A 25,054-nucleotide genomic window follows, 5' to 3' on the forward strand; every position below is an offset into this window, starting at 1 on the left:
ATTCTGAATAAGATTTCCCTTTGCAAAAATGAGGTTTGAAGCTTCGTTTTTGAATTATTAAGGAGAAACACCGACCAAACAGCGCGAGATTACGCATGCGCAGACGCGAGAGCGGCAGCTTCTGATAACGCGTTGTTATCCAACGCGTGGTAATCTAACGCGTAGTAATGTAAGGCGTGGTAATGCAACGTGTGGTAATCGTACATGTAGGAATCCAACGCGTAATAATACAGCGTGTGGACACCCAACGCGTAGTAATCTAGCGCGTGCATATTCAACGCGTAGTAATCTAGCGCGTGCATAATCAACGCATAGTAATTCAACGCGTAATAATGCAACGCGTAGTAATCTAATGCGTGGTAATCTAACGCGTAGTAATATAGCGTGTGGATATCCAACGCGTAGTAATCCAGCGCGTGGATATTCAACGCGTAGTAATCCAACGCGTGGTAATCCTACGCGTAGTAATACAGCGTGTGGATATCCAACGCATAGTAATCTAGCGCGTGCATATTCAACGTGTAGTAATTCAACGCGTAATAATGCAACGCGTGGTAATTCTAAGCGTAGGAATCTAATGCGTGGTAATCTAACGCATTGTAATTCAGCGTGTGGATATCCAACGCGTAGTAATCCAGCGCGTGGTATATTCAACGCGTAGTAATCCAACGCGTGGTAATCCAACGCGTAGTAATGCAACGCGTAGTAATACAGCGTGTGGATATCCAACGCGTAGTAATCCAGCGCGTGGATATTCAACGCATAGTAATGCAACGCGTGGTAATTCTAAGCGTAGGAATCTAATGCGTGGTAATCTAACGCGTAGTAATCTAGCGTGTGGATATCCAACGCGTAGTAATCCTGCGCGTGGATATTCAACGCGTAGTAATGCAACGCGTGGTAATTCTAAGCGTAGGAATCTAACACGTGGTAATCTAACGCGTAGTTAACCAACGCGTAGTAATCCAACGCGTAATAATCCTCGCGCTCTGATGGCCCGTGTTTTTCTTTAATAATTCAAAAACGAAGCTCCAAACCCCATTTCTGCAAAGGGAAATCTTATTCAGAATCACGTCAGCTACCATTTCAGGGACCTACTAATTATAAGACACTCTATAAATACTCCATAGTACATAGATGTTCGGCTCAATACACAGAATGGTCCATGTTCACCGATTTATGACGCCGAGCAGCTATGTCCCATCGGTTGATTCACATTCCCGCCAATCATCCGTAAAAATGAAATGCCTAGACGTCTCAGAATGCGGATATAATAAGTTTCTTCCTACGATCACGTTGCTCGAACCGCAAGAATACACGGTACACGCCCGTGAAGTGAGTCACGGTCCGTCTGCACGACATAACAACAGTTCGTACCGGAAAAGGTTCCATTATCGAACGGTGTTCTAAGACGTCGTGATTTATCGTTTTACAAAAAAAAAAGTAGAAAGATACGACGATAGGTTCGCATAGACAGACACGTCACTTCTGTCACCAAGTTATTAATAAACGCCATCCTGCCATTGCCACCGTGCTGCCATGATTGATCCACCGTTCACGTCGTCTCGTGCGCGCCTTTAAAATTCAAATACCGTTCGAAAAATATCGGGGGGAAATTAAGCGTGAAGCGATCGGCTAGGCGCATGCATATTTCACCGATTCAATCTGAATACATTGTACGCCTATTGCTGGCGAACATTTTTGATCCACATCGATTTATAACGGTCCCGCGAATATTGCTTGGATAACTTCGACGATGTATTAAATCTTCACTGGAGAACGGTAGTTAACAAGCGAAGTACAGAGCGCCTTTAAGGTCCCTTGGGGAAAATGGCACTTGAGAGTTTTTGGCTGAAGTTGCCAATTTAGGGAGCTTGAAGATTTTGGGCTTTGGAGTTTGGGAAGTTTAAGGATCTTGAAATCTAGGAAGTTGATAGTTTGGGGGTTTGGACACTTGGGAATTTGGAATTTAGGGATATGAGAGAGTGGAAATTTAGGAAATGTGGGATTTTGGTATTTGGGAAATTGGGGTTATGAAGTTTGGAAACTTAGGGATTTGGGAATTGGCGAATCTGGAAATTTGAGAGTTTGGAAATTTAAGGATTTGGAAATCGGGGAATCTGGAAATTTAGAGATTTGGGGGCTTGAGGATCTGGGAATTGAGGAATCTGGAAATTTAGAGATTTTGGAGCTTGAGAATTTGGGAATTCAGAAATTTGGAAACTTGAGAGTTTGGAAATTTAGAGATTTGGGGGCTTGAGGATCTGGAAATTGGGGAATCTGGAAATTTGAGAATTTGGAAATTTAGAGATTTGGGAGCTTGAGAATTTGGGAATTCAGAAATTTAGAAATTTGAGAGTTTGGAAATTTAGAGATTTGGGGACTTGAGGATCTGGGAATTTAGAAATTTGGGGACCTGGTAATTTGGGGATCTAGAAATCCAGAAATCTAGGAATTTGGGGATTTAGAAACCTACAAATATAGGGATTTGTAGATTAAGAAATATAGATATTAAAAAATTTGGAGATTTGAGTATTTGAAAATTCTCAATTCTACATTTTACAATTCAGAATTTAGAAAATTAAACATATGAAGTTTGAAATCTTATGAATCCAATAATCCAAGAACAAAAATTTCCAAATCCATAAAATCAAAAAAATCCAAAATCGAACCACGAATATTTTCAACACACTCGAAGTTCAAGCACTCATATTCACAGTTTATTTCCGTGTTATCCGGCCACTGTTCTGTTTTCGTCGGTATTGTATATCTGAACGATATCTATATTTACTGTTTATTTCTGCGTTATCCGACCAGTGAAACGTGCCGCTCCCGTCAATTTATTCAGAAGTAAATATTTGAAGTTCCAGTAATTTAACGAAATACTCCGAAACGTGCAGTAAGAACAATTAATCAAGTTTTCCGGTAGAAAAGATGTAGAACATTATGAGAGCCACTGATTCCATAAAATATGAGGTTCTCAAAGTGTTAAGGGGTTAATAACGTTCACGGGAGTCTATTTAAATGCACTTCACCATCTGGGCGATAAAAATTGCACCTCAGAAGGGTTAACTCTCGTAGGACTACGTTCTGAAACTTAAGTTGAGAACTATGGGAGGTACAAAATTACTCTTCCTTATATTTATACTTCACGAGCTAAAATTAACATTTTTGGTTAAAAAATAAATTTTATACAGCAAATTTATACTGGTTGAAAATATTTTTATTTTAGATTACATTGTTTAGTTGTTAAAATATTTTCTGTATTGAAGAACGAAGATTTTTGCACGTTAGTGTATAAAATATTTTTTGTATTGAATAATGAAGATTTTTATTTTATTTTGTAAAACAAAGAAGAACAAAAATTACAAAAATTTAATATGTCCACAGTAATCAAAAAGAAACTGAAAATCAATAATTTTTGCATTCAAAAAATAAAATAACTGCTCATAAAAAAATAAAGCAAACTCCTACATTACAAAAAAATTAAATGACCTATTAGGAAAAAAAATAAAGAGAAAATATATGTAAAGCAATCGAATTTACCTCGTATAAGAGTGAAGTGTCTCCCTGGCGTCACAAGTCGAGTCCCTATTTGATCAAGTTTCGTTGGAACACCGATACAAAATGACCATTCTCAATCGTCACTGAACTTCAACCTTTATCGCACTTGAATCTCCTCGAGTCACTTGACACACCGAAATACCGTCGCGTTTCGGAAAACGTTATCACCGGGAATTACCCGGAGAAATCGTGTGGACTTCGTCGTCCGAGTTTCTTCATCGAGGCTCCCCGAGCGGAAGCCGCAGATTTCTCTGCCGCAAACCCAACCGGACACGTTGACAAACCGAGAGAAACGAAACGATTGCAAGAGGAACGAGAGGACGCGTCGTGGCGTACGTCCGGAGCGCGTGGCGTGTGCGCATCGACTGCTAACTAACTTCACCCGACCACCATCGAGTACGATCTCTTCTATTTCCCTCTTTGTTCCGACGAAACGCCTGACCCCTCTACTCTCTCGATCCCACGCCTCGCTCTCTACGTGTGTCTGTGTACACCTATGTACAGTCAACAGCAAATCTGCTTTCCCTAGAGAAAACACGCCAACTAAGGCGAAACAAGACTACTACTTCCTCGCTTTTACAGATTTTCGGAGATTCCTCGAGGAAGGATTAAGAACTTGGACGCGTTGGTATTCGAGCGCGTTTCGGGATCTAGGGATCTACGGATTTGCAGATTTGGGCATTTATGAGATTCACGGGTCTTGGAATTCGTGGATCTAGGGATATAGGGATCTAGGGATCTACGGATTTGCAGATTTGGGCATTTATGAGATTTACGAGTTTTGGAATTCGTGGATCTAGGGATATAGGGATCTAGGGATCTACGGATTTGCAGATGTGGGCATTTATGAGATTTACGAGTTTTGGAATTCGTGGATCTAGGGATATAGGGATCTAGGGATCTACGGATTTGCAGATGTGGGCATTTATGAGATTTACGGATCTTGGAATTCGTGGATCTAAGAATATAATTTATGAATTAGAACTAGTGATGTAGGGATTTAAGAACTTGGAGATTGAGAGAATTAGTGGTATAAGGATACAGATATTTATTGATATGGGGGTTTGTGGATCTAGGGGTTTATTCACCTAGAGATTTGTGGAATTAGGGATTTATTGTAATAGATATTTATTGATATGGGAGTGGTGGATCTAGGGATTTATTGATGTAGAGATTTGAGGAATTGGGGATTTATTGAAATAGAGGGTTGTGGATCTAGAGATTTATGAACCGAGTAATCTAGGGATATATGGATCTAGGAATATAAGAATTTACAAATCTACCGAATTACTGATCTAGAGATCTAGGAACTTGAAGATGGAGGGAATTAGTGGTATAAGGATCCAGATATTTATTGATATGGTGGTTTGTGGATCTAGGAATTTATTGAAATAGAGATTTCTGGATTTAGGGATTTACAGTAATAGGGAATTGCGGACTTAGGGATTTATGAACCACGTAATCTAGGAATATATGGATCTAGAAATATAAGAATTTATGAATCTACTAAATTATTGATCTAGAGATATGGGAACTTGAAGATTGATAGAATTAGTGGCATACAGATCTATATATTTATTAATATGGGAGTTTGTGGATGTAGGGATTTATTGATGTACAGTTTTGTGTATTTATTTGTGTATTTATTCGAGTATTTATTTGTGTATTTATTTGTGTATTTATTTGTGTATTTATTTATGTATGTATTTATGCATTTATTTATGTATTTATTGATATAGGAGTTTGTAGATCCAGAGATTTATGGATCTAATAATCTAAGGATATATGGACCCAGAAATCTAGATACTTATGGACATAGGAATCTAGGAATTCAAGGATAATAGTGTTTGAGGACGTTGAATTTTGTGAACCTATTGTAGATCTAGGAAATTAAGGATGTAGGGGTCTATGGATCTAGGGATCTGCGAATGTAGAGACGGGTTAGTCTACGGATTTAGGAATCTGGAGATTTATGGATTGAGGGATATGTTGGTCTACAGATTTATGTTCGAAGACCTAAGAATTTGTCAATGTAGAGATTTATGGATTTAGGAATTTGAGGATGTAAGAATTTGTTCGTCTGCAGATTTATGGATATAGGTGCTTGAAGACCTGCGAATTTGTGGATGAAGAGATTTATTAATTTAGGAACGTATGGATCTAGGAATTTGTAAATGTACGAATTTGTTGATCTACGAATTCATCTACTATATTCATCTAGAAATCTGTGAATATAGGTGTTTGGTAATTTTGTGGTATATGATCGAATTTGAAGTAGGAATTTGAACTAGAAATTTGAAGTACTAAGAGTTTAAATATCTAGAAATTTACGGATTTAAAAATCGATGGACACAGGTGTTTAAGGATCTCGAGATTTGGAAATCTAATCTAGTGATTTAAAAGTAAGTAAAATGTAGGAGTTTGGGAATTTGAGTATTTGCAAATGTAGCAATTTCGAAATTGAAGAAATTATGATGCAAAACTATTTTCAAAATATAAAAATAAAATGTACTACTGAAAGAAAGTCTACGTTGCACCTGAGTGTACACGCTGTCAGAGGCTACTACTACATGACAGTACTATTATTTCCGTAAGCAATGGAAATACAGGAAACCGTATACAAATGGTACGAAGCGACAGATTTATTGGTGGAAATGACTTGTTTTTTTAATATTGTTATAACATACAAAATTGCAGTAATTGATTAAAAGTAAGGGAGAGTTGTAGAAGATACATTACACGATATATTACTTTATTATATCTATTACTATATTACTATTTGTACCGCGTTACAACTTGATTATTTTAAAAGATTGCTATTTTTCTATTTTATTACTTTATTACTCTACCTACTGTTTCTCTATTTTTTTAAACTATTACACCGTTATTTCACTAGTCCATAATTTACAATATGCAGTACTTATTTTCAACACCGATAGAGACTACGATCAGTATTTGATATATTGCCAGTATTTCAGGATTTTCAATATTTATTGGCGAAATCTACTGAAACACTGATAATACTGTACGAACAATACAGTATATTGATCCTCTGAATTTCAGAATTTTTCATAAATGTACATTCGTACATTTGCAAATTTAAAAATGAAAAAAATTGGACATGTACAAATTAATAATTTTAAAAACATACAAATTTATAAATTCAGAACTTTGACCTGAAGCATTAAAAATATAATAATGAATTATCATTGAAAGCATCATTGTACTGACAATATCAACCAAGTATATTTAATACATTTGAAAAAAAAATGTTTCTCCATCGCAATTAAGATAGTTAATGATAAAGAATCTACAGAGGCGTTCCAATAGCCACCTCGTTGCATTTCGAATGCGGTGCAGCAGTTTTATAAACTTCTTCGACCGTTCTCGTGACGGAAATCGAAAGCAGACTTCTCTCGCCCTTTTCGTGGTCGAAGTCGAGATCCTGTTTCTCTTTTTCCCCTGATATTCGACTCCTGAACGTGACTTCAAAGGCTTTCACGTCCGTGCTGGTTTTTGAACGAACAGTAACTTGTATTCAGAAAAACGATAAAAAAAACTGCAAATTTCATCGTTTTTTACAGTTGCAATATATCTTCATTCCTACCAATTTTTAGAACTTTTTTAAATTAAAAAGAACTTTGATTACTATCAAGGCTGCAAAAAATTTCAAATTTTTCAAAAGAATTTCAATTTCTAAAACTATCGATCTAATAAAATTTTATTAGTTTTTCAATTGGAATTTATAAAATTTCGGTAGAAACAGTAGATAAAAAAATCCACAAAAATTTTTACGGCTATTAAAAAGATTTCTGGAATTGGTCCACGAAGTGACGATACCTTCGGATCCGTTTTTCCTTCTTTTTCCAGCATTCTTTCGACTACCATTTCCTCGCCGAGTTCGTAGTTCGTCGTAATCATAAAATTGTGGATGGGACCCGCGGAACAAGTGGGCGACCGTAAAAAAACACGATCCTCGTGCATTTTCGACTCGGGGTATCATCCGATTGGCTGAATTTTGCCGAATACCTTATACGTACTATGGTCAGAGGCTCATCTCGCACAATGCTGTCTGCCGAATCGTTTTCACTAACCTTTTTTGCCGTTACACGAATGGATCGATAAAATCCAGATGTAAATTTTATCGAGGAGCGCAACGATCCGGTCGTTTTTTCACTTTTAAACGTTCGTTTTTTCCTTTGGGTGCTCGATGCGAGGAAGCGGTTAAAAATGGTACTTCAATATTTGATTACATGATGTCACCAACTTGTTCCAATAATGAGTAAACGAAAATATTCATTATCTCTCAGAGTCACTCATTGACTAAGAAAGCATACAAAAGATTCGCTAAATACGCAAAATTAATTTTAGATATACTTGAAACATCTCTTTTTTTATTACTTCAAGAGTTGTACCGAACGTTACACCGTCTCTCGTTGTATCGCCATATGACAAACTTAATATATTGCAATTATACTGTAGCGTTATTCCTTAGTTAATCAGAACTAGAGAAGTTGAAATATCTTAAAATGTCATTGATTTAAGAACTAAATCTTCAAAAGTTTGATATCGTTCCAAATTTTTACAAGAGTAAATTTTCATATAAAAAAAAATTACTCTGAATATCTTGATTCAGAACTTTTACGATTACCGAGCCATGTTTCAAGATAATGTATTTGACAATACAATTTAGAAGCAGAAAAAGAAACATTTTCTAGCAAGCTGCACAGCTTTTACCTATCCGGTAATATATAGTGTTTTAAACGCGTAAGAAAGCTCTATTTCAAGTTGAACTCGAGAGAAGTAGCATTCATCTTTTCCTCTCAGACTGCGGAAGCGTGCACAGGAAGGGATGAAGTTCTTTTTTCTCTCGTTGCATTCGCCAACTTTTCCACGTTATCGATTGATTCTGGCTCGAGGAAACTTGTTACAGTTTCGCCGGAACTCGTTTTAAGATAAAACCGAAACTCCCGTAAGATTTGATGCCAAGAAGCTCGAATAAAAATCCGGCGAAACTATCAAGAGCTTTTATTCGCTCGATATTTATCGCGCGCGAGGCGAATTCGATTCAATTACAACATTGCTTTGTGACGTTGCGTCGACGCTCGTTGTGTTTAATGCACGGCAGAAGGGCGTTTTGGTTAACAAATTTCTGTTCGATTCAGCGTTAATTAAACGATATTTTAACCGTACACATGCAGCTGCCCAACGTGTGTAACACGTGGCAGTCGTAAAACTCTATCAATTAAATAAATGAATTTTCAACGATGTTTAGCGATGACGCTTTGAAGTTCCAACTGAATATACAAACTATCATTTTCGATCGACGACAAACACCTTTCAGAGTAATTAAATACCGAACATTTCCGATCTTACAGATATCGAGATTTAGGAATTAAGAAGATTTATGAATTAAGGAGATTTGAGAAATATTTGCATCTAGTAATGCTACAATTTAGAAATATTTGAATTTTAAAGTATTGGAAAGTACCGATATTCCCGTACAGATATTTGGATCTAGGGATATTCAATACAAAGTTAGTGGACTCTAGGGATATTCAACGCTATGCGCATTATGATTGAAGGATATTGGAGTATGCGCAGACGCGAGAGCAACAACTTCGGATAACGTGTAGTTATCCAACGCGTGGTAATCCAACGCGTAGAAATGCAACGCGTGGTAATGCAACACGCGGTAATCCAACGCGTAGTAATACAACGCGTAGTAATACAGCGTGTGGATATCTAACGCGTAGTACTCTAGCGCGTGCATATTCAATGCGTAATAATGCAATGCGTGGTAATTCTAAGCGTAGGAATCTAACGCTTGGTAATCTAACGCGTAGTTAACCAACGCGTAGTTATCCAACGCGTAGTAATGCAACGCGTAATAATGCAACGCGTGGTAATTCTAAGTGTAGAAATCTAATGCGTGGTAATCCAGCATCTGGATATCCAACGCGTAGTAATCTAGCACGTGGATATTCAACGCATAGTAGTCCAACGCGTAGTAATGCAACGCGTGGTAATCTAACGCGTAGTAATCCAGCGTGTGGATATCCAACGCGTAGTAATCTAGCGCGTGGATATTCAACGCGTAGTAGTCGAACGCGTAGTAATGCAACGCGTGGTAATTTTAAGCGTAGGAATCTAACGCTTGGTAATCTAACGCGTAGCTAACCAACGCGTAATTATACAACGCGTAGTTAACCAACGCGTAATAATGCAACGCGTGGTAATTCTAAGTGTAGGAATCTAATGCGTGGTAATCCAACGTGTGGATATCCAACGCGTAGTAATCCAGCGCGTGGATATTCAACGCATAGTAGTTCAACGCGTAATAATGCAACGCGTGGTAATTCTAAGTGTAGGAATCTAATGCGTGGTAATCCAGCGTGTGGATATCCAACGCGTAGTAATCCAGCGCGTGGATATTCAACGCATAGTAGTTCAACGCGTAGTAATGCAATGCGTGGTAATTCTAAGCGTAGGAATCTAACGCGTGGTAATCTAACGCGTAGTTAACTAACGCATAGTAATCCAACGCGTAATAATCTGATTGCTCTGTCTTTTTCCTTAATAATTCAAAAACGAAGCAAACCCCATTTCTGCAAAGGGAAATCTTATTCTCATCGATACCTAAAGTGCACCCCCATAAAAACACTCGGTCATCAGTGGCGCAATTAATAAATCAATATCCCATCTCTTAGCCAAGAACAATCAAAATCGCACATAAATTTCAATACATATCTGAACGACGTTCGTGTCTTCCTGATCAGCCGGGAATAATAGGAACAGCTAACGACTTTCCTCGGCGATATCGACTTGCATATTAGTCCGGGAAGTCCCGAGGAATTCGCGGTTGCAATTTGCGTATTAATGGGGTCCCGTCGCGGTAGCGGCGTCCTGACTTTAGGGGGTGATAAACGTATTTTATGGACAGGATCCGCAGCGGTTTCTCCGCCGTTGCAATTAACGGTAAAACACCGGTGCGCCCCGTACGCAATGGTAACTAGATTTCTACGTGTGCGAGTGTATTTCGATTTACGTGTACACACGAGTAAAAGAACATCGCGAGCACCAACTACGCTAAATAAAAACCTAATGGTCGACGAACGAAATGGGAATCATTTTCATTTTTCCCGACCGCGTCTGGATCGCGAGAAAACGCTCGTGGAGGGAGAAGGTCTTCTCCACCCCTGGGAACGTTTAATTGCAACCAAGAAATTATACGAATTGTGGAGTGCAATTTCTTGTTCGAGTATAATGGTTTAAACGGCCTCTTTTGTTTCCTGGTGTTTGAAATTAAATTATACAACTTGGGCTTTTCCTGGAATACTGTGGGGCACAGGTTCTTTTTCTGGCAATATTTAATTATGGGGCGATATTACTTATTCGAGTTTAATGGTTTAAGAGGGCTATTTGTTTTATAACGTTGGGAATTTTATTACGGTAGTTGGGCTTTTTGTATATGGCCTTTATGATTTCGTTTAAATTTTCAAATTTACATATTCTGAAATTAAATGAACAAATTTACGAATTTTCTAATTCTCAAGTTTCTAAATTCGTAAATTTTTAAATACCTAAATTTTCAAATCTGTGGATCTCCAAAATAATTAATCTTCAATTACCCAAATCAATAAATCTAAAAATTCTCAAGTATCTAAACTTCAATATCCCCAAATTCCTAAATTTTCAAATTCTCAAATTTTGAGATTCTCAAACCCCCAAATTCACAAATTTCAAAATCCCTAAATTTCCAAGTTCTTAAATTCCAAACTCTTCACATCTCTAAATTCTGAAATTTCCAAATTTCCAAAAATCTCAAATTTTCACCACCCTAAATTTAAAAACTAAAAACTATGAAACCCCCATATATTTTCAACACCTCTACCCATACCCTGTGCCCCCGGTCATTTCAACGAACACATCGCTACTTTATATCGCACACGCAACGTGATAAATGCGTTGTTTCTCGACGCTTTCCCGGCGACCGTTTCAAAACCGATTTATCTTTGAAGCCGAGAGAGAACGTAAATAATCGTCCGGGAGCATTATACAGGACAAAAGAAAGGTAGAACGACACCGGAGAAACTTTTAATCGAAAAACTTCGAACAATGCGTCCTCGTTGCTTTTTAACAATAAGTCCAATTCAAAGCCGGACTCACGGTGCCTCCTTAAACGTTTTATTATTCCATAGACCGTTCGAAATGTGGCGACTTTGTCTTATCGATTATCGGCGACTTTAATGTCGTGATTATTTGCTCTTGCCAACGATGAGATCTGCAGGAAAGACGTTCCGAGTACCGAATTTAATTAACGTTTCTTTGACAATTCCACTCGACGTCCTTTTGCTTCTGGAAAGCTAACTCCATTGCTTTGTTCCGATTCAATCGTAAGATCGATACAATTATGATACGTGAAAGAAGCTTTCTGTGTATTATTTAGAATCGGAGTTAATTGTTAACTTTTCTGGATCGATCTTTTATAGTTTTGTTGCAATTCCCTTGAAAAAATTTACTGAGTAACTTGACAAAATTTAATGCTACAGATAACATCTTGTATATTTACAAGTACTATCAGCATTGTTCTCGTGCAATAATAAAACTGCAATTAAATTAATTAAAAAGAAATTTAAATTTGAAATTTCATGTTGTACGGACCATCTCCTATTTTCCATAGCAAATATTATTTTGAAGGTTCAAAGATTTACTATTGGCACATAATTATCGAAGTTAAAATGCGTTTCAATTACTCGAGTAACGCCCGTTAATTGCAGTACAAGACCTCTGCGACATTGGGGTTGCAATACTCTAACAATTAAAAATAGAATCGCTCATTGAACCACCCCATATTCCCGTCACGTTCGTCAACATCCAATTATGCTTATATACTTATCGCTATACACAACAGCAATTACCGCAAAAAAAATTAATTAGCTCGGGGTTCGTGGTCGATAAATAACGCAACGGGGTAGACGGAAACAGGAAAAACGGGGACGTAAATTTACACCGGAAAAATATCCTGTAGCGCGTTATATCGAGCATTTTTTAAGCGAAAATACGGCCAGTAGAAGCAACATGCACCCTCCGGAGAGAGGACATCGGCGAAGAAAAATGTTGTCGTAAAACCGGCGTAATGAACATGAGACGGCCAAGGCGAGAAGACACACCGTGGAAAAAAGGGTAACGGAACGTTGCCACTTTTTCTTCGGCTTCTTCCGTTGTCGCGTATATCGCGCACGATATTATCCGTTTCCGATAAAAGCGTCCCTGGGAGGACATCCGTTTTGTATCTTTTTCTTGCCGCGAAGAGCACCCGGATTCGACTGCTTCTTCCTAGACAAGTTCAATAACCCGATGTGATTTCACGTAGTGTGGTTCACGTGACAACTTACTTGTTTCTCACATTTCATTAAGAATGTTCGGACTCGGATACACTTGTCTGCAGAGATACAATATTGTCTCGAAATAAGCAACATGCTCAGGACCGGTCAGTTGCTTATTTCGAAGCAGAGGAACACTTGAGGGACATTCGGGTTAAGAATGTTCAGAGGTAGACGTACAGACATCAGAACGCAAAAAATTAGGCATAGATGTGATCTAAGCAAACGCCCGTAAATATTATTTTCTCACAAGATTGGTAAAAGCACAGCGAGTGAGCACATGGTCATTTTCCCTTTTCGTTTTAATCGCGAGCTAGATCGCGGTTCTTTGAGAAGCTGAAAACCGTCGGGCTTTTTGACTCCCGACACTTTGGAAACGTTAAAGCGCACCACCCGGTCTTCGTACAGGCAGCGATTCAGAAACGTTTCAAGCATGGTTTTCCAACAAAGGTGGTTCGTTGGTGGTGCTTGCGCAAACAAGTCTCGACCGTTGTCGCCGCGGCGTTTACCCCGTGGAAAAGACTTGAAAGCACCGTTCAAAGCCCGCGGCCAACATCTGCCGCACGATTGGCTCGGAAAAGTGGAAGAGGTTGTTTCATTTTGCAAATTGAAGGCTGGAGAACGGGGCTTGGAACAGACATCAAAAGACGCTCCATGACTGTGCCGTCACTTTCTCATCGGTGATCCTTTCCTGCTAGGTTTTTCTCTCGCTGCTATGCGCTACGAATATTGTTTCGGATCGAATACAGAGATAGAGAGATTTATGTGCCGCCGCTGACGATTTGTTGGGGGAAATATGATCCTACGGAAACGCGTCAGATTTTTGCGTGAAACGAATCGTATGTACATATATGTAATAATAGGATGTATACTTTTATGTTTAAAGATACGTGATTGGAATATAATAAAGGTTACAACATATACAAAATTAGAATATCCCTAGATTCCAATGATCCTACAATCAAATATCTCTAGATTCCAATATATCTCTGCTTCTGAGTATCCCTAGATCCCAATATACCCAGACCCCAATACCCCTAAATCTCCATATCCTTACATCGTCGATACAAAGTCTTACTCTACGATTTTCTGTAATACCCTGACCGGTATAAAAATTAATTGAACTTTATATCTTGCTCATCCCACCGAATAGATGGCTCAATTCAATTACACTCTTACGTAAGTGAAATAAAAACAAGGACGGTAAATCTTCCTTCTTCGCGGCAACTAGGAAGAAACCTTTTCCAATTATCCCCCAAAGAACGTAACATTAAATTCGCAATGTCCCGCGCGGAAAAGGACACGCGGGTTAAACAAATTAAAACGCGGAGTTCGGAACGCGAGGTCGTCCGGCTAAGAGAGCAAAGGGAGAACAAAGGAAACTAGAGGTCTGACTTCCGGTGCAGAACGGAAACAAAGGAAATGAACGATCCCTGCTCTTACACCGCCTTAATCATTAAATGCAGATCCAAACGGAGAGCCGGCGATACAGCGACGTTAATTAGCGCATGTTCAAGTGTCCCGAGGATACCCGTAGAATCGATACACGTCGACCAGATGCCCGCTGTTGCTGAAATGGTATCAGTTAAATTGGATTACAACGGGGTATTCATCCTATGCCGTTTATTTCTGGGTATAATAATTGAGGAGCTTGGACAACGTTGGCTCAAGAAAGTAGCGGGCTATAAGCAAATTGAGTTAATAAAGAGAATTTTGTATCTCTTTAAAATTGCAAGGAGCTGCTTCAGAATTATAGATCAGTTATTACGAATTTCTTCGTACATGATTTTGGTCAGTAGTTTAGTATTGTCAAAGTTTCAGGAGGATTATTGTCTTCATTGCGCTGAAGCACTTTATACAGGGTGTTTCACAACTAGTGTAGGTCTATAAAATGTTGCTGACGTGATTCTGAATAAGATTTCCCTTTGCAGAAATGGGGTTTGAAGCTTTGTTTTTGAATTATTAAAGAAAAACACGGACTAATCAGAGCGCGAGGATTATTACGCGTTAGATTACCTACTACGCGTTGGTTAACTACGCGTTGGTTAACTACGCGTTAGATTCCTACGCTTAGAATTACCACGCGTTGCATTACTACGCGTTGGACTACTCACGCGCTGGATTATTACGCGTTGGATATCCACACGCTGAATTATTACGCGTTGGATATCCACACGCTGGATTACTACGCGTTAGATTACCACGCGTTGCATTACTATGCGTTGAACTATTACGCGTTGAAAACTCACGCGCTGAATTATTACACGTTGGATACCCACGCGCTGGATTACTACGCGTTGGATATCCACACGCTGGATTACTACGCGTTAGATTACCATGCTGTAGATTCCTGCGCTTAGAAATACCGCGCGTTGCATTATTACGCGTTGAATTACTACGCGTTGAATATGCACACACTAGATTACTACGCGTTGGATATCCACGCGTTAGATTCCTACGCTTAGAATTACCACGCGTTGAATATGCACGCGCTAGATTACTACGCGTTGGATATCCACACGCTGTATTACTACGCGTTGTATTTCTACGCGTAGGATTACCACGCATTGAATTACCACGCGTTGCATTACTACGCGTTGGATAACTACGCGTTATCCGAAGCTGTCGCTCTCGCGTCTGCGCATGTGTAATCTTGCGCTCTGGTTATTTCGTGTTTTTTCTTAATAATTCAAAAACGAAGCTTCGAACCCCATTTTTGCAAAGGGAATCACATCAGCTACATTTCAGGGATCTACACCGATTGTGAGATACCCTGTAGAATATTATACGAATACATCTCATCGTTATTGAACTGACTGGCTAGCTGCATAGCAAGAATTGTATTGTAAGGTAAATACTCAGTGCAGATACCTCTCATCGAGGATTAATAAATTCCGATAATTTACAACAGAAATTGACAATAACTCAGATTCGTAATTAATCTTAACTCCAGAATTCCTGTACAAACTCGTTGTTAATTAAAACAAGAAATTTCCATTCCGACCGCAAGAATCCGTATAAAAGCCACGGAACAAGGAGCAAAAACTGATCGTCGGTCACAAATCGTCCGATACGTCTCATAAATAAAACGGAGCTTTAAAAATGTAGCTAAAACCACGTTTAAACCGATTACCACCATACCAGCGATCTCCTATTCCGTGGCGGGCAGCAAGAAGATTAACTTCCTCTCTTTTCTCCGAACAAAAAGGTAAAGAATGAGGGACACATAAAAATCGTATCGATTGTCCCGTTAATCGCGGGGAACGCATCAAAGGGAATGCGCGAGTGGCTTTCAATGAAAGAGAGAAGGAACAAGCAAAACCCTTTAATGGCGTCTGTGTTTAATGCCGCTTGGTTTAATGACGTTGAAGAGCCACGTTTCTACGCTGGAACGGGTGTTTCCTTGACTTAGCAAAACGTCTACAGAGAAAAGGCATCGTTACATCACCGGGAGAGCCACCATCTTGCTAATTAATGCAGTTTTAGTTGCACGCTTAGAGGAAAGCAAAGCAAAGGCTCACCCGCTTCTCATTTCGGTTCACGTCGCTCCGCAAGCTTTTACCTAACGTGTATAACTCGTTAGCCATCTTAATTCACCGTGTCTTACCTTAGACTTTCTATGTTGGCGACTGTTTATCTTTCATTTTCTTGCCTAATGATACCGGGACGTTGCATGATTAAACAACTGCCACGAAATTATGCCACAGGTTAATTAACGCCCTCGACATTGTTTGTCTGAACAGAAATTCATTTTGGGAAAAAAGAATGTGGAGGGAAATAAATACAAATATTAATATTAACCCGTATACTAAAAAATTTATTTTGGGACTTAAAATATGTATCTCTTCAAAGGAGACAACCATATGCAAAGGATTAATATTTTGTGTCTCTATTATTTTACTGTTTTGTTATTCTCCTACTAATACTTAAAGTTTAATACACATTAAATTAGAATATGTAACTATATATTTTAACAAAAATTTAAAAATCGTAACTATTAGACCGATAATATTAAGGCTGAAAAGGCTAAAGCTAAATAACTTGAACGATCATAAAAAAAGGTTCAATAAACTGTAATTTCCCATATCGGCTCACGCCGCAAGGGTGCAACGACATTCTGTCCCTCATTTTCTCGTGTATACGAGCCTTATATCGGTGGAACGAGATTCGAGACCACGTACGAACCGAACTGATCGAAACCCTATCCGCTTATGGCAGTATAAAAGAGTCTGTACGTTTTCGTATAACCGTAATTACGCTAGAGCAGTAGTACTGCGGTATTAAATTGGAATTGAATGAGAGAATCAAGCAACGGCGTGGTCGTATTTTTATTGTCAGGATAAAAAGTCTTCGCGTTTTTGGAACAATCGGAATTACGGTGCAGTATCGCGGTGGAACGAAATTAAATGCAAATATTAAATAATGAAGTTACATGGTCCGGAATATAATACGAGATAAAAATGTGTAATCTCTGAAACGGAGACTTTTCATTTCAAATAAAATATTTCACAAGATATTCTGCAAGCTTTTTACATATATAAAATGAAAGAACAAATTTACACTGTTATTTTAACATTTTCAACAAAACAGTATTAGAAACAATGTATCTCCGCAATAATTTAAAGTGAATAAAAAGAAATGTTGACGCCATCAGAGGTAATCGATCGAACTGAAAATTCATTTATTCGCGGTTCAGCAAAAGTTATGCAATCAGAAAAAAAGCCGTTAATCTCTGCGTGTTTACTCGTCACGCTTTTTCCTTTTATTTCCAACGTCGCATTGAATTGCAGAAATTATGCAAATCTGACGATGCCTGGGGTCACTGCCATTACTGCTCGCGTATAAATATGCACGCATATCAAGCAATACAGTTTTGCAGCAACTATGCAATGCCCCCTCTATGTTCGCACGTGCGAATTCGAGCAATGTTCCATCCGCTATCGATCGGTTGGTAAACCATGCTATTCGAGCGATCATCGAAAATTGCGGACGAAATTCTTTTGTTAATATCTGTTTCGTTTTGGACTGTTTATCATACTGAACTGGGAATATATTGGAGATAAATTGGGGATAAATTAGGAATAAATTGGGGACAAATTAGGGATAATCTAGGGATAAATTGGGGCTGATCTAGGGATAATCTAGGGATAAATTATGGATAATTGGGGATAACTAGGGTAAATTAGGTTGATATTGGGATATTCTAGGGATATACTGGAAATTGAGGAATTTCCAAATTTTGTGATCTGGAAATTTAGGGGTTTGAAAATTTTGTGATCTGGAAATTTAGGGATTTGAAACTTTTGTGATCTGCAAATATGAGAAATTTGAAAATTTTGTAATCTGGAAATTTAGGGATTTCAAACTCTTGTGATCTGGAAATTTGAGAAATTTGAAAATTTTGTGATCTGGAAATTTAGGGGTTTGAAAATTTTGTGATCTGGAAATTTAGGGATTTGAAACTTTTGTGATCTGGAAATTTAGCGATTTGAAACTTTTGTGATTTGGAAATTTGAGAAATTTGAAAATTTTGTGATCTGGAAATTTAGGGGTTTGAAAATTTTGTGATCTGGAAATTTAGGGATTTGAAACTTTTGTGATCTGCAAATTTGAGAAATTTGAAAATTTTGTGATGTGGAAATTTAAGAAATTGAAACTTTTGTGATCTGCAAATTTGAGAAATTTGAAACTTTTGTGATCTGCAAATTTGAGAAATTTGAAAATTTTGTGATCTGGAAATTTGAGAAATTGAAAATTTTGTGATCTGGAAATTTGAGAAATTGAAAATTTTGTTTGCAAATTTTGAGTTTTGGAAGTTAGATAATATCAAAATTTGAAATTTGAGAATAAAAATATATTTTGACTCGAAAGTTCCAACTCCCAGAAATTTGAAAATTTGATAATGTAAAAATTTAGACATTAATATTTGAAGAAGCAAATATCTAAAATTGTAAGAGTTAAATAAAAATTATAAGAACCCAATTAAAATTAAAAGAAACTAATTAAAGAAGCAAGAATTAAGTATCGATACCGCTATCGATCACCGCGGTATTTACACGATGTTCGATCGATTAGTAACCATTCTAACCGCGTCAATTAATCTCCCTCCGTTCGCAAAAAAAGAAGGAAAGGTAAAAAGGAAAAATACAATCAGCCGGCACTCGATTGAATCCTCGAATTAAATTCCCCGCTGCGTTTCGCAAATCGAACGAAACGCAGCCCGCGAGCAATTAATCGATCGTGTAGTTCGTCAAATTAGTGTCTCGTCACGGTCGGACGATTGTTTATCGCAAATTTTTCGCCAGGTGCCCGTTCTTTGTGCTGCTCGAGACACAGACAACCGGTCAGGATAATTAATCTCATTAGCGTAGCAGAGAATCCCGCGGACTAATGAGATGCCACCGCACGATCTTGGCTCGACACGAGTTCTCTGATATTTTTCTTTCGCGCCCCTTTGACACAACTCACGAGGGTGCACACCCACCACCCCCCATTTTTTAACGAGCAACCACGTTGCTCATTTGGTTACGTCGTTTTTCAACGTCGACCGACCGAAGGAATTTTTAATTAGTCCACGCGAATATAATACCGTGAATCGAGACAGATACGTAAGTACCTCGTTGTTCCTCAAACGACATCTGGAGGAAAAATGAATGTTTAGTTTCACAAAAAAATATCATTGACGATACCACGTGAGATGGCGGAAATGAGAGAAAAAATTGTTGCAACACAGTTGAAAGGTTACTGCAAATGTGCACATGTAAGAAGATACAGAGTCCAGGATAATAGGACGTCGGAGAAAAGGTTGCAAATAGTGTGTCGGAAAAGTAACGGAACTTTTTATATTTAAGCAAACTAGTGCCATCTATTGAAACAAGTGACAAGGGTGATTCCGCAAAACGAAATAAAATCTATGTTAACGTCGTGTGAGCCCAGCGGTATATTTTGAATAAAAAAATTAATCTTGACAAAATAATTCTTTTCTTTTTATTTGAAAAGTTATTTTTCCGACATACTGTGTATGAGGCGGTAGAGCGCGACAAAGTTCTCACAATGGCGAGAAAGGGACAAAGTTATTGCAAATGTAAGAAGATACAAAGCGCGAGGCGTAATGCGAGTGCCGTAGAAAAGCTCGGCAGCGAATGTGGAACGATGCCGAGTGATACGGATGACAGGAAAAAGGTTATTTCTATTTCATGGATCCGTTTTATCCGTATCAAAAGTTTCGCCTTCTTTCAAGCAAGAAGAGGTGCACCACCCCCTCGGAGGTCGCTCTATCAGCGTCTACATCTCGTTTTGCATCCGCGGAGCAAAAATTCACTTGGCTGGAAGTTCTTGCATGAATGAGAATCGACTGCGACCGAAGAACCGAGCACGCGTAACAGCGAAGAGGGTGGGGGGTGGATGCAGGGAAAAGAAGAAAAAAGGGGGGAAAAAGGGACCGGGGGAGAGAGAAAAAGGGGTAAAAGGAAAATGGCGGAAAGGACATGGAGGCACACAGACTCCTTTTTTTCCCATTTATTTTTACCGCCGCCACAGTTCTCCCTTCCCGTTTACCCTCTCCATGCCCTTCGCGAGGAATTTCACATTTCTTCGACCCTCGAACACGTCCCAAGACCTTGCAGACGTGATATACAGGGTGCGGCGATAACCATTGCCACCTGCAATTGCTCGCTGCTAAATTGCGAGGACGAAACGTGAATACCATTAAGCCATAATTGTCTTCTTTCTAATGCTAATTTTTTAATTACGTAATTACTAGCTGCGTTCACTGGGGATGTCATGTTTCAAGGGGTTGATTCGAAGTTTGGATTTGGGGTTTGGAAGTTTGTGAACTCAGGGATTTGGAGATATGGGAATGGGAGATAGGGATTTAGAGAGATGAGGGATGTGGAGATTTAGGAATATGGAGTTTTTCAGATTTTCAAACTCAAAAAATTATATCTACAATTGCCCAAGTAACAGTCATCAAACCTTGCAAACTTAACAACCTACGATATTTATAAATTTTCAAACATGAAAACCTTGACGAAAAAATTTCGTACGAATTTCAAAAAATTCCGAACCTCGATGAAGTCGTAGTGCTACGTCTCCAGGTAATGAATTTGGAGGCGTCAGGTGAAGATGCTTATTCGTAAAAGTTTCGCTCGTAAATCTCGAGACAGGGATCGACTCGACTCTTTTACAACGCGAAAGAGGGGGTAGATGTAAGGGTTCTCTTACGACGACGACGGGCAAAGATGACAAGAAATCCGCTTTCCGCGTGAAAGGGGCTTAACGTCGTACCACCGATAAATTTCAGGCGAGAAGAGGAGAATATTTCGCTGGTAAAGTGCATTCACGCGCGTCCCTTTGGGGGGTGTTCGGCTCAGGAACGTGCCTTGGAGGGGGTGGCTTCGACAGGTCGCATGTGGGGGACTGAAGGGTGGAACGTTGCCGCGAGTACTTTTGCCTGTGGCTTCGCAAGGGTGGGAACAGTAACTATTCTCGGGGGATACTAGTTCGATTCTTTGTCCTTGGGAAGATTTTGCGGAGGATATTTTTAGAAAATTTTGCATCATGTTGCAATTTATTAATAGTAAAATAATTATTATTGGAAATTGTTCTTTTATAGCAAGTTTTGGTAAAAGTATAATTCAAAATGAAATATAATTTTGTAAGTCTGAGAGGAGACTTCATTGCAATTTATTGGGGATGGGTTTGATTATTCTGAGTTGTTTCATGACGATTTTATTGCATTTCTTCACACTTAATCCATCATATAGTTATTGTAAATAAATTAACAAAAAGAAGTACAATATTTTTTTAATTGCTATAAATTACATTTTTTAATTTACTAATATGATAGCTAACTCTAATTGTCTTTTTACTAATTTTCTTTCATTTAAAGTAAGTCACCCTTCCAAAAAATTTAACGATGTTATTTGAGTAACAAACAATTCGTAATGAACAAGATAAGAAAGAGGGTACAAAAAGCAGTGAAGGCTATAGTAGAAAATGTAATTTGACGAAAGTTTCTGAGAAAGCGAATGGCAGCTTAGTTTTCGAGTACACATGATTCAGAGCCTTTTATCTATCGGGGATCGATGATACTGAAAGGGGTGGCCAAGCCCCGAGGGCAAAAGAGGCTGAGAACTCTCGCGAAGAGAACTCTCGTGTAACGTCTTGATTAAGTAGTGGTTTACACCCTCTGGCGTGTAGGACCACCCTCGTAAAACAAGCTAGCCCTCCTACGATTCTACTTGACGCGTTAAATACTCGTATACGAGAAGAACGCGTAATTTATACCTGTGTGAACAACAAATTGCTATCCGTATGGGGGTAAATTTATTTGCCTTCGAGTGGTTCCAGATTGAAACACGCTACGATCCAATTTCATACTAAATTATTAATATCTTGTATATTTGTTTCCAATTTAGTTTTCCATTACCGAAAATTTGTTATTGTTCGATTCGAGATTTTGTTCATTTTCTTTTTCATTTAGATTTATAATATTATTATCTGAATATAGTATTTCAGTCTATCGATTAAATTTTATATTTTTATTTTAAAATATACATTATGCTTCATTTTGTCTGGTAATTGTATTCTTGATCCATGAATGTCCTAATAAAAAATTTTTAACAAACTTAACGTGTCAATTATTTGTTCATCTTGAATAGTTAAATTTTGTTCAATAAAATTTTATTATGAAATTAATTATCAATTTCTTTCAAATCATTTGAAGATCCGCTGCTTGCTAAAAAAATTATACTAATGCAAAGTGAGTTATAATATACACTATTAATGCAGTTACTCTATAAAAATACAAATTTTCAACCTGCAATAAGCGACTTATAAATCCGTTATCTTCCCATTTTCAAGTCCTGCAAAATTTCCACCGAAGACATGTCAGTCTACTCCAATAAAAAGAGGAGCTTAGCTACTGCAGCCCCGTTCCATTTAAAAAAATAATAAAACCGTCAGTTCATGCGTAAAGCGAATAAAAATATGTCAAGGAAAAAATCCGAGCTGAAATAAACCGTCTCTCAAAATCATCGTCAATCGCCCATTTTCGAAAACCACATCGGTCTCTAAAAGAGGTAAAAATCGGAGGCACGTATGAAAAATTGAATTTTATGAAACTTATTCACCCACCGATTCAATTACACGTTTGCCGGTTCCACGTGAAAAGGGATTCAAGCTTCTTTCGCTACAGACATGATTATTATTTCATACAGAAAATTCCTATTCATGAAAACGCTGACTGGGTACCGTCTCTGTGGATGCAGATTACACCGCCCTGGCTTTTTTTTTCTCTAGAAATACATTCATTTCGGGAGAAAGAGAGACGCGAAAGCTGCTGAAGCGTTCTGATAAACCTGCGCGTCCTTATTCTTATTAGCCATGAATACAAATGAACTAATTTGACGTAAAGGCTGCGTGCTCTTTATCGAAAGTCGCGTGTCTTTTCATAGCGTACCTGTTACTAAGCTGTTACGTCTGAAGAAAATTCAAGAAGCTTTTGGATAATGAGCTCTGACGTACAAGAACTTTCGAACGTTTTGTGACGTGGATTATAATTGGAAAGATTTATTCATGCGAGGACACAAAGGAATTTGATCATTAAGCATATTACTAATTGAACTTACAACTGGCCACAAATTTATTCAAAGAGAAATTGGTCACAGTATTATGTCTTCGATGTTACATCAATTTGAAAGGAACATTAATTATTTATATATGAAGCAAGGACACAAAGGAATCTGATCACTAAGCATATTACTAATTGTACTTACTGCTGTCCACAAATTTATTCTAAGAGAAATTGGTCACAATATTATGTCTTTGATGTTACATCAATTTGAAAGGAACATTAGTTATTCATATATGTAGCAAGGACTCCAAGGAATCTGATCACTAAGCATATTACTAATTGAACTTACTGCTGTCCACAAATTTATTCTAAGAGAAATTGGTCAAAATATTATGTCTTTGATGTTACATCAATTTGAAAGGAACATTAATTATTCATATATGAAGCAAGGACATAAAGGAATCTGATCACTAAGCATATTACTAATTGAACTTACAACTGGCCACAAATTTATTCAAAGAGAAATTGGTCATAATATTATGTCTTCAATATTACATTAATTTGAAATGAACATATACTACATAACACATAAACGTGTACTACTTTCTGCGTATTCTATGAACTGTGTAATTCTTCATCAGTGAAAAATTTTTAAACTTGCACAAATAAAATAAGTATGAATCTCCTATTATAAATATTGTTCCACATGAACGATACATACCTGTAAATGTTCACATAGGTACCGAAACAATATACAGTGATAATAATCACCGTGTAGATGGTATATCAAGTGCAGGATTTCGAATAAGGCAGACTTCAGGTTAGATAACGAACATCCACCGCAGATGGGTTAAAACGTGGGTTATAGCAGCGAGCAACGTTGTAGAAAATTAGACGACACGATTTCTCGATGGCAAACGAGATTTTCTAAGTTCATCGGTCACTGTCACGTGCACGCTGGTTGACCGTGTCGTGCAACAGCCCCGGTTTACCCTGTCCCCGACGTGTCAGCCCCCGGGCAATATCCGGCGGGACTGGGTGTCAGGCTATCACCGGGAAACACGGTCTTTTGATACGAGAAATTTCCGAGCGAATTCTGGCCCCGTTCATAAATACGCGGATTCAGTCATTATCATGCGACCGCAACGTTTGCACGCCGCGGCCCGTAAACACGCGGCAGCTCGCGCGCGAGTAACGTCAACATTAATAAACATGAAGTACAAGCGGTAATTAGTGCCAGCGATAAAGTTTACCGGTGTCCGGTCGAAAATTTAAACCGAACCGTACGAAATTCGTTTCGAAGGCTCGTTGAACCGCGAGTTGATTATTAATCAACCGTGGGAGCCTCCTGTGTTATTCGGGGTGGTTTGATTTAGTTTGATTACGTTTGCCGTGCTCGATGTACAATTTTCAACAATGCCTTTATTTTTGCACGTTTGCATTTCTGCGTTTAGACATTTGGGAATTTGGGATTTGGTGATTTGGGATTGGAGGATTCTGTATTTTTAGGTTTTGGGGTTTATGGAGT

General features: G+C 38.2%; 1 protein-coding gene across 10 annotated transcripts in view; it reads right to left on the reverse strand.

The window, feature by feature from the left end:
• The window catches only part of C3G (C3G guanyl-nucleotide exchange factor), an 85,537-nt gene that overhangs the window by 41,592 nt on the left and 18,891 nt on the right, over positions 1-25,054 (reverse strand). The window contains exon 1 of one of the 10 annotated variants that reach the window (XM_012295692.2): positions 3,547-3,955. The exons of the other annotated variants lie outside the window; for them this stretch is intronic. The gene's annotated coding sequence lies outside the window, so the exon portion shown is untranslated. Of the gene's footprint in view, positions 1-3,546; positions 3,956-25,054 lie in introns of those variants that run through there. 10 annotated transcript variants of the gene reach the window in all.

Source organism: Megachile rotundata, chromosome 4 (assembly GCF_050947335.1).
Source record: "Megachile rotundata isolate GNS110a chromosome 4, iyMegRotu1, whole genome shotgun sequence".
Taxonomy (NCBI): Eukaryota; Metazoa; Arthropoda; class Insecta; order Hymenoptera; family Megachilidae; genus Megachile; species Megachile rotundata.